At 51.3% G+C, this 9,755-nt stretch overlaps 1 long non-coding RNA gene across 2 annotated transcripts; it reads right to left on the bottom strand.

The window, feature by feature from the left end:
- Positions 1 to 3,753: 3,753 nt before the first annotated feature.
- On the bottom strand, positions 3,754 to 9,445 carry LOC107033216 (uncharacterized). Of its 2 annotated transcripts, none has more exons than XR_001458634.3 (3): positions 9,050 to 9,445; positions 7,679 to 7,762; positions 3,754 to 5,755 (listed from the first exon to the last, which is right to left on the bottom strand). It is a non-coding gene; the product is annotated as an uncharacterized lncRNA (long non-coding RNA). The 2 variants fall into 2 exon arrangements; XR_012079644.1 differs by having other exon boundaries at positions 7,679 to 7,778.
- Between the last annotated feature and the right edge of the window lie 310 nt (positions 9,446 to 9,755).

The raw sequence follows: 9,755 nt of genomic DNA on the forward strand, positions 1-9,755 counted from the left end.
GGAGCTCGGACTTGATTGCAAGTGAACTGCCTCCAGGGAACCTCAGAGCTCAACCACCTGTTCTGCTGCCTCATCCCTGTGTATAGAGCTTACCATGAAAACACAGTGCAGGTGCTCTGCGTGTGGTGCTCCCCTGTCCAACTGCCGATGCTGAGATGTGTTACTGACCGCCCCTGTTTCAGAGATTGGCACAACCTCATTGAGGTGACGATGTCACACTTACTGAGATGGAACCTCCTGACCGAAGTGCAAAAGTTGGCATTAACCTTTTGTCAAGGCTCAATTGAGCGAACGATCCGTGGGGGATCAACCAGTCCTGAGAACAGTGCAGGCTTCCTGCCCCGTTGTCCCAGCTCAGGCCCAGGGAGCCTGGACGGTTGCGAGGAGGCAGTTTAGACATCTCAGGATTAAGTCTGGTGGCCAGGGGGCCAGTGCCTGAGGTCTCCTCCTTTGGGCTGGTGGAGGGAGAAAGGAGTGGGTTTGGAGTCACCTCCCCCCGTCCCTGACTAGCTCTATGACCTTGGGCAAATCCTTTCATTTCTGTGCCTTAATTTCCGCATTTGTAAAATGGGGGAGATAATAGCTCCTTTGCAGAACTGTTATAAGGATTAAATGAAATGTGAGATGGGTATCTGAAGCCCCTAGAACATGCCTGGTGTGTAACCATGATGATGTTAATATTAAAGAGAATAACTGAGGCTCACAGAAGGGATTGGCCCAAGGTCACCCGCAGTGCCCTTTCTGCTCGAACTCTTCCTTTTGTAGCCTTTATTTGCATTGATGACTCCAGCACTCTGTCACTTCCCATGGTTTAAAACCAGAGTCCAGAATCCTCTTTGACTGGTCCTTCTCCCTAACAGCCCTGCTCCCGGCCCACCCCCAGTGCAGGCAGCTGGCAAGCACTTAGTGACGTGTGAGCCTATCTCCTGAACTGCATCCCCAGTTTCTGGCCCCCTCTGTCTCTCCTCCGGGGTAGCTCAATAACCTTCTCAAAAACCAGAGGCCAGCATTTCACAGGGACTTAGTAAATCTTTTTTTTTTTTTTTTTTGCAGGGCGGAGGTGATTAGGTTTATTTATTTATTTATTTTTAGAGGAGGTACTGCGGGTTGAGCCCAGGACCTCCTGCACGCTAAGCACGCACTCTACCACTTGAGCTACACCCTCCCCCCGAGATTTAATAAATTTTGTTGAATGAAGGTGGTCATCACGCTCTCTCCAGACACTTTCCATCTTCATCCACCCTTTCCCTGCAAAAAAAAAAAAAAAAATCCTCTCATCCTGAGATATCTCCGAATGCCTCATCAGGCACATACAAAGCCCTCTACTACCAGCCTCTGTGTGGCCCCATCTGCTCAACTGACTAACCGCCCCCATCATTTCCTCCCTCCTGTATCCTTCATAATTCTCATCATGCACCTGCCTTTGCTCATTCTGTTCCCTGTGCTGGGAATGCCCTTCCCTCCCCTCCCAGGCTGACTTGGCAAATGTCTAGTCACTTTTCAAAACACCCTTTATCATTCCACAAATATGTATTGAGTGCCCACAATGTGCCAGGCACTGTTCTAGACTGAGGCTACATCAGCAGGCAAAATAGAAGTCCCTTACCACAGGATGCCTGCAGCCGACTGACTACCAGGTGGCAGAGACACCTAACCTGGTTAGGGACAGAGTAGGGGAGGGTGTCCGCAGCTCCAGTTGCCCCCTCCAAAAACTCTTATCCCAAACCCCAATCCATTCTCAGACAGCAGTGGCTGCCCTCTTCCTGGTGTCCCCTCTGGCCCAGGACACCAGCTGTAAGGGTCTATTTACACATCTGTGTGCCAGGGACAGCCAGGGCAGTGCTGAGTCTGTGTCACAGTGTCTGAAGTTTGTTTACTGGAAGGAAGGAATAAAAAAGGGAAAGAGAGATTCCTAGGAGGTGGAACAGGAAAGTTTCAGGGAGGAGGTGGGGCTGGAGGAAGGAGTGATTCTGTAGGCAGATGGAAACTTCCCTCTTACACACACACACACGCACACACACACAGAGCTCACACCCTGGCCTGGATTCTGGCTTCAGGTCTTGAAATGATCAAACCCCAGCACTGGAACTTTTCAACCCTATTGGATTGGATGTTCAGCATTCAGAATCGTCCAACAGCTCTCAGCCTACCCTCCCTGGTGCCCTAGGGAATCAGTGAGCATCACTGGGACAAGACAAGAATTAACCCTCGGCTTTTCATACAGAAGGGCTCTCATTTAATGCCACTGCCTCCCCATGGTGATGTTATTAACCCCCTTTTCAGGTGAGGAAACAACAGGTCGGAGGTTAAGTAATGTGCCCAGAGTCGCCAGCTAGTGGGAGAGCCCAGGTTCACACGCAAAGCCATACAGTTACCTCATTTCAGTCCGAGTTTTAGGGCCCAGGCCAGGGTTTCTCGGCCTTGGCACCACTGACACTGCAGCCAGCTGTCCTGTGCCTGGAAGCGTGTTTTACAGCATTCCTGGCCTCTGCCCACCAGCTGTCAGTAGCACCCCCACCTTCCCCCTACACACCAATTACGACCACCCAAAATTTCTCCAGATGTTGCCCAATGTCTCCCAGGGGCAAAATCTCCCCACTGGTCTTCTCCCAGCGGAGTCACGTGCGCGATCTGCACGACCTCTCTGGGGGCCACCGTCCTGTCCTCCCCTACAGGACACTCTGGGAGAGCCGTCTCCAAGGGCTCAGCAACTTATGGGGCGTGGGGGCCAGGTAGCAATCTTATTTATATGCGTTTTAATAATTAATCTATGTCAGTTTAATTTAATCAAGACAAGAAGTTAATCTTTACTAGCATTTGCTGTTTCAACGGATCGTAGAAGACACCTGTGCTTTTAAACAAATAGGATGGATGAGGCTATGTCTAATATCACTTACTGAGAGAAATAAGCGATCAGAAAAGTTTGGAGACCCCTCTGCCAGATAGTTCTAAGGTTCCTGTCCACCTGTCCTATCTGTGGGACTACAGGAGAGCCCTCTGCTGCCTTGTGATGCCAAAGAGCCTTGTCCTCCCTGAGTGTCAGTTTCTCCATCAGTGAATTGGAGGCAGGAAAGACGCTACCTCACAAGGTTGTTCTATGAAATGATGCACATACAGAGCTTAGCACCTGGTATCATAATACTCAAGAGTGTTCTTATTTTATATTCAGACGAGAACACCGAGGCTACAGAATGTTCCCAAATTCTCCTTAGGTCTTATATCCTTGTGCAGTGAAGCCAAATTCAGACCCCAGTGTTCTCACCCCAGTCCACCTTGGTCCCCACCCCCCAGTACTTAGATCCCGTGACACCCCAGAGAACTCACTGAGGACCGGGACCATTGCTTTCTTGTCCCCATGCCCTCATGTCCCTAGTCCCTGGCACACAATAGCATATGTCAAATTTCTCTTGAATTTGGTTGAACAAATATGCTGATTCTCAAGCCCATCTCCTATTATATCTTTCTGCCAGCTTTCGTTTATACTTTCCTTGGGGAATGCAAAATGCTAAGCTGTTACTCCAGAAGATAAGTGTTCATTATCATTTGTTAAAGGAACGAATAAGTGAATGAATGAACAATGAACAAAGGCAGTTTCTGCTTGGGGGTCAAACCTCAGTCAGATTCCCTTCAAAGTACAAAAGTGCTCAGGGAAGGGTACTGTCATAGCTCCCTAGAATGTTCCTTGAAAGCTGGCATCACGGTTTATACTTGTGTGATTGTCAGTTCCCTCCCCGCCCAGCCCCTGTTCCTGCCTGGTACCTGTCTGCCACACCGTCGTAGTCTCTACATGTGTGCTGATGACGCGTGAGTCCATGAAGTAAGAAGTCTGCTTAGCCTCTCCGGCCTGTCACGGATGAGGCCCTGAGGATGGAAGTGAGTTGGCTACAGTCTCTCAGCCAGCCCGCATCAGGACCAGGTGGCCTGCCACTCCAGTGCCTTTCTCCCTCCCTCCCTTTCATCTGGAAGACTGAGGACTGTGGCACTCCAGGTGCTCAGAATCCTGAGTGTGGAGGTGGGGGCTCTTAAGAGAAAGGAGAGGAAATGTCTCAATAGTTCCCTGTGGAACCAGCAGAAGGGGTATGGAGGCAGGGAGGAAACTCTCCTTCCAGACTGCACCAAATCCACGCGGGGAACTTGAACCAGCCCCCACCCTCTGCTGCCCCTGGCTCCTGACTCAGTAGGTAATGAAGGAAAAGTGCTTTGCAAATGAACAGGTGTCTTGGAAGGAGAAACCAATTAGCGCACCCCAGCTCTGGGCTCACCACAAATCCGGGGCCTCTCTTCCACCGCCCCCTCGTCTGTCATCTCCCCATTCACACGATACAGCGCGTGATGGTCAGTGACCAGGGATGCCACCTGCTGCTTGTGTGACTTTGGGCAAAATTCATAACATCACCACACCTGGTACTCTTTATGTAAAGTGGGCACAAGGACAGTATTTATCTCAGAAGGGTGCTATGAGAATTTGAATGAATATATAAAAATGGCTCAGAGCAGTGCCTGACACACAGTATGTGCTATGGAAGGGTGGGCTTCGATTACTCTGTGCTAGGCACTGAGACTACACCTCAAGTTCTCTTTGGCCCCTCTACTGTGATCTCTCTTATTATGGATGTGTGCCAGTGCTCCTGCCAAACACCCACTCCTCCGCTGGGCACCAGGTCCCATCCCTTCTCATCCACTCAAGGCCAGTGCTCTGGTGATTCAACGCACCATCAACTTTTGCCTTTAGACTTAAGAATTCTTATCAGCATTCAAACATGCTGTGATGTCTCCCGTGCATGTACACTTGCACACACACACACACACACACACACACACACGAGTCTCCTCTTGAGCCCACATCTTCCTCCAGCTCCCACCTGCTACTGTGCTCCCCTTTATAGCAAAGATGCTCATGAAAGTTGAATACATGCCCTATCCCCAAATCCTCTCCTCTCTCTTGCTCTTGGAGTCACTCTGGTCTGGTTCGCCCCACTCCCCACCCTCTCCAAAAGTACTCTTGTAAAAGTCAACAGTGGCCCCTCACAACACATCCAGTGGTCAAGTCTCGGTCTGGATCTTAATGATCCAGACAGCAGCATGTGACACACTATTCACTTCGTCCTCCCAGAAGCTCTTTCTGCCCTTGGCATTTAGGGCCAACAGTCTTTTGATTCCTCTTCCATCTCGGTGGCTTCTCTTCGGTCAGCTTTGCTGGTTCCTCTGCCTCTTCCCAAACACCTTACAGGAGGCGAGTCCTTGGTCCTCTTCCCTTCTGTAACAATGTTCACTCCTCTGTCATCACCTGGAGGCTCCTGGCTTCAAATACGATTTCTACGCTATTGGCCCCCAACTATCTACTTCTAGCCCAGCCTCTCCCCTGCCTGCTCAACACCTCCATGTGGACAAATTAATGCATCTCACAGTGACTACAACATCTTGATGTTTACAAAAATCAATTTCCTGACTCCTACCTCCTGGAACACCCCCAAACCAGTTCTCTCGCCTTCGTTCCTCTTGACTCATGAAAGCTCAATCTTTCCGTTTGCTCCGGTCCAACTCCTCTCTCATTTTCACACGGCCTTTCCAGTCTGTCAGCAAGTATTGTTGGCTCTTCCCTCAAAAGAGGTTCTGAGTCGGACCACGTCTTCCCACCTCTGCCACCCAAGTACCGTGGCCTCTCACCAGAGTTGTCATCAGGTCTTCACAAGGAGTCTCCGAGCTTCCATCCTTGTCCACCTTTGCTATCTGCCACACAGTCCCCAGAGAAATCCTGTTAACACAAGAGGCAGATCGCATCACTCCTCTGCTCAAAACCCTCCAATGGCCCCACTACAAACAGAATAAAAGGCAGAGTCAGCACAACAGCCCCTGCGGTCTTGCAGGACCCATCCCCATCCTCTGTCCCCTCCATGTCGTTCCTTGCTGCTCCTGAGACCCTCCTGGACCTGGTGTCCTGTGTCTTTGGAGGCTGTGCCCAGGCTGATTGGCTCCCTTCACATCTTTGCTTCAGGCCACCTGCTCAGTGAGGCCCTACCTGACCACTCGCTTCAATGTGCACATATTCACCCCTCACCCCCCTTTCCCCTGCTCTGCTCCCCCTCCCTGACCCATGGGGTCTCCCTCCTTGGCCCTCAGTCAGCCCTCCCAGGAATGTGAGCTCCTTGCCAGCAGGGAGTGAGGACAGTTTTGTTGACTGCCAGCCACACATAGTCAGCGTGCAGTCAACAGTTAATAAGTGAATGAATGTTCTGTTGGCTTCATCTTCGTCTTCATGCGTGCGTTTGTCCCAGCCAAGAGACTTGCCACAGCCTCTCATGAGGATTTGTCAGAGGAATGAAGAGAAAATGGAGCAATGGAGGTTGGTCTGGGCTGCATCAGCCAGGCTCTTCAAGGAAACAGCATCCTTCTCAGGCACTTCTCCATCAGGCCATGGGTGTGGGCTCCTGCTTAGGAAGGTGCCTCTACTCTCCTCCCCCATGGGGACCGCCTGCCCGCAGACCCAGGACCTACCATCTTTCTATGTCCATCTAGAAGCTTTACCCTCCTCCATGAGGCCCTCTCCTGAGACCCTGGCCCAGAGGCTCTCTCTGACCCTTAGGAACCTTTCCATCTCCAGCCTCACCCCACCAGGTTCCCAGTGAGTCAACAGGAGGGACTCTCTCTCACAACTCCAGACGGGGTGGAGGTGGTTCCCTGGGTAGCAAGTGTCCTTTCTCCAGCTGTCTGCCTGGAGAATGTCTCCAGAGGCATCCCCTCGGCTTCTACCAGGGCTGCATGGTGGTGGGAGGTGGTGGGAGCATGTGGGACTTCTCTACTGAGGGCTTCTATCTTCTCGGTGCGGTGGGAAGCAAGGTCTCTGGCTGGAAGTGATGATGGGGAAGGAGGTGTAGGAGTTTGGAGGATAGAGGAGAAAATTGGAAGAGTTGAGAATGGAGGGTGACTAGAGAAGGAAATCATGGTAGCTGGCCAGGTAACAGTTAGCCTGTCTGCATGTTTTTCTCAGGCCGTGGTTAACTGCGCAGGCGCGGCAGCAAGGTCGGTGAAGAGCCACCTTGAACCAGGGTGGAGCTCTGCCTGGCAGTGTAATGAGTCACGTGGGAGCAAGAGGAGCTGTATGTCAGGGAGTGACTATGGTGAAAACGACAATATGAGAGTTAAAGGGGTGTTATAAGGAAGCCCAGTGGCCCAAAGGCCCAAGTTTGCTGGCAAGTCTGACAACAGCTTTGAGACCGGGACTGTCCTGAAACATTTTATCCAGAATGTTCAGGAACACTTTTCTCTATCTACTCCTCTCCAGTGTGGATCCATCTCTCCTACCTGTTTCCACAGCACCCTACGCTTATCTCGACTGTATTTTAGTACTTGATTTGTTTGTAGATCTTCCTTCTCGACTGTGAGCACTTGGAGGAAGGAACCAGGTCTCACGTTTCTTTGGATCCCAGTGTCAGACCCCCAGGAAAGCTCATGAAGCAATCACTGACTGATGGACTGCATACATTTATTTGATAGAAACCAGACCATGTTCTGTGTAATAACACATTCTCACGTTTGTATAGCAATTTGCAGTTTGTAAAGCAATCTTGCATCCGTGATCTTATTTCAACTTTACAACGACCTCACAAGATAGCAAGTCATTCATTCACTCACTCACTCATTCATTCATTCATTCATCCAACTGAGTAAGAGCACTTACCCTGTGTCAGGCGTTGTTTTAGGCACCAGAATGCAGGGGCAAACAGCACAGACAGAAGTCCTTGCTTTCATCGAGCTTAAATTCCTATAGAAGATGTTACCTATTGTACAGATGGGCAGGCTGAGGTTGGCTTAAGGGAGGTTAAGCAATCTGGTCACGGCCACAGGGCTTGCAGGTAAAAGAATCCAAATTGGGACACAAAGCCGTCTGACTCCAAGCACAGAGAAGGCATTTTTTTTTCACCACACCCTAGTCACCTCAAAGGATCGTCAGCTCATCCGTGAGGTGTCTTTTTCTTTTCCTAACTTAAGAACAAATAAAAAGGAGACTTGGCAGAAATCCACAACCCGGGACTACCTTGGAACGCCTTCCCTTGTCTGGTGTGTGTGTTGAACAAAGACGTGAGAAATACCTGCCAGGTCTCTGCTTGCCAGAGCCAAGGACAGAAACCACGCAGCGCTGTCAGCACGGGCGTCTGCTTGTGTGCAAACCCGCAGGCATTTTTAGCAACTTTGGGGAACATAAAGAAAGCTGTTGGTTTTGTTTGCACATATTTTTCGCCTCTGCAGAAGGCTTCTCACCAAGCAGCAGCCTCAGAGTTGCCTTTTTATTTGATCTTAAGCCACGCGATGTCTGTATAACTCACTGGCTGTGCTACGGTTGGCAAACGACTTCACCTGTGCCCGGATCCCTCCCCTGGAAAATGGCTCTGGTGATAAGGACTCCTGCCTCTCTGGGTGGTTGTGGGGATGAAAGGAGGTCCTCGGGAAATGACAGTAAAGCTTTGTGCCTGGGAGGAGGACTGTGGTGAAGTCCAGTGGAAGCAGCCCAGGGAGGAGAGGGCTTTATTAGAACCTGAAGGACCTGGGTTGGAATCCCAGTTCTACCACTATGGCTGCAGGACCTCTGGCAAGCGACTGAATTACCCTCACCCCTCCAGCCTCGGTCTCCCTCCTCGATGGCAATCGTAATACACACCCAAACGGTTGTTATGAATATTAAAAATAATGTATATATAGTGTCCGGCACTGAGCCTGCCTGTCCTAGTTGTCCAGTAAATGGCTCAAGGTGTTTATTATTATCATTATCATTATCGCTATTAGTATATGGGTGGTAAGGTCAGCAGGATTTTAAGCCTTTAGACTGTGTATTCCTTGAGGCAAGCATTTTGTCCTCTGTATTCCTGGATACCCGGTGCCCCAAACTCGACCCGTGAGTTCACAGCTGCCAGGACAGTTTGGGGAACCGGATGCAATGAAGACCAGATGCCTCAGAGCGGTAGCTCGGGCTCGAACAAGGACACGTGTTCGCTGCACATTGTCACGGGACAGCCGTTACCTGTGTGTGCAGTCACTCCTCGTGTAGACTTACCACGCAGGTCAGCAGTCAGACGACACGCCCAGGTTCACAGCCGATGGGTGGCGGACCGAGGACCAGCACGCAAAGGCGACGACTTAGGAGCCCCCGCCCTTAACCCCTGCCCTGCATTGCCAGGAAGAAAGCTGGTTTGAGGGTTTCCTTCCCTCTGACCTACTTCAGCCCCTGGCCTTCCGGTTGTTTCTGATGCTGCCAGCAGGTAGGGTTAATCATCTCTCTACAGAGGCCTCCATAAAAGATCTGCGTGGCCAGCCCGTGTTATTGCTCTGGGTGTTTGCTTGCGTTTTGGTGTTTCTCTGTAACGGCAGGCACTGGGAGTGAAAAGGGAGACCGACGTCACGCATCTCTGGTCGTCCCTTCCTGGGCAGAGCCCGCCCCCTCTGGAAGCAGTTGTCACCCCCCGGCCACCCAGTGGCCCAGAGATACCCACTCACACCCATCTCCTGGGAAGTGTGCGCTAGCTCCCAGAGCTGAAGGGGAGGAGAGGGGGGGAGGGCCTGCCCCGGGGAGCCCCTCCCAGTGGGGCCAGAGGCCAGCAGCGGGGACTGTGGAGACGCCAGACTCCTCCTCTGCTCCCAAACCATCAGCTGCTTCTGTTGGGACGTCACATGGATGTGCTTGGCAGCCTGCTGTGGGTCCCACATCTCCATGCAGAGTCCTGGCCCCTCAGTCCAGAGACGGGAGAAGGCTTGCCCCCGTC

This window comes from Vicugna pacos, chromosome 13 (assembly GCF_048564905.1).
Source record: "Vicugna pacos chromosome 13, VicPac4, whole genome shotgun sequence".
NCBI lineage: Eukaryota > Metazoa > Chordata > Mammalia > Artiodactyla > Camelidae > Vicugna > Vicugna pacos.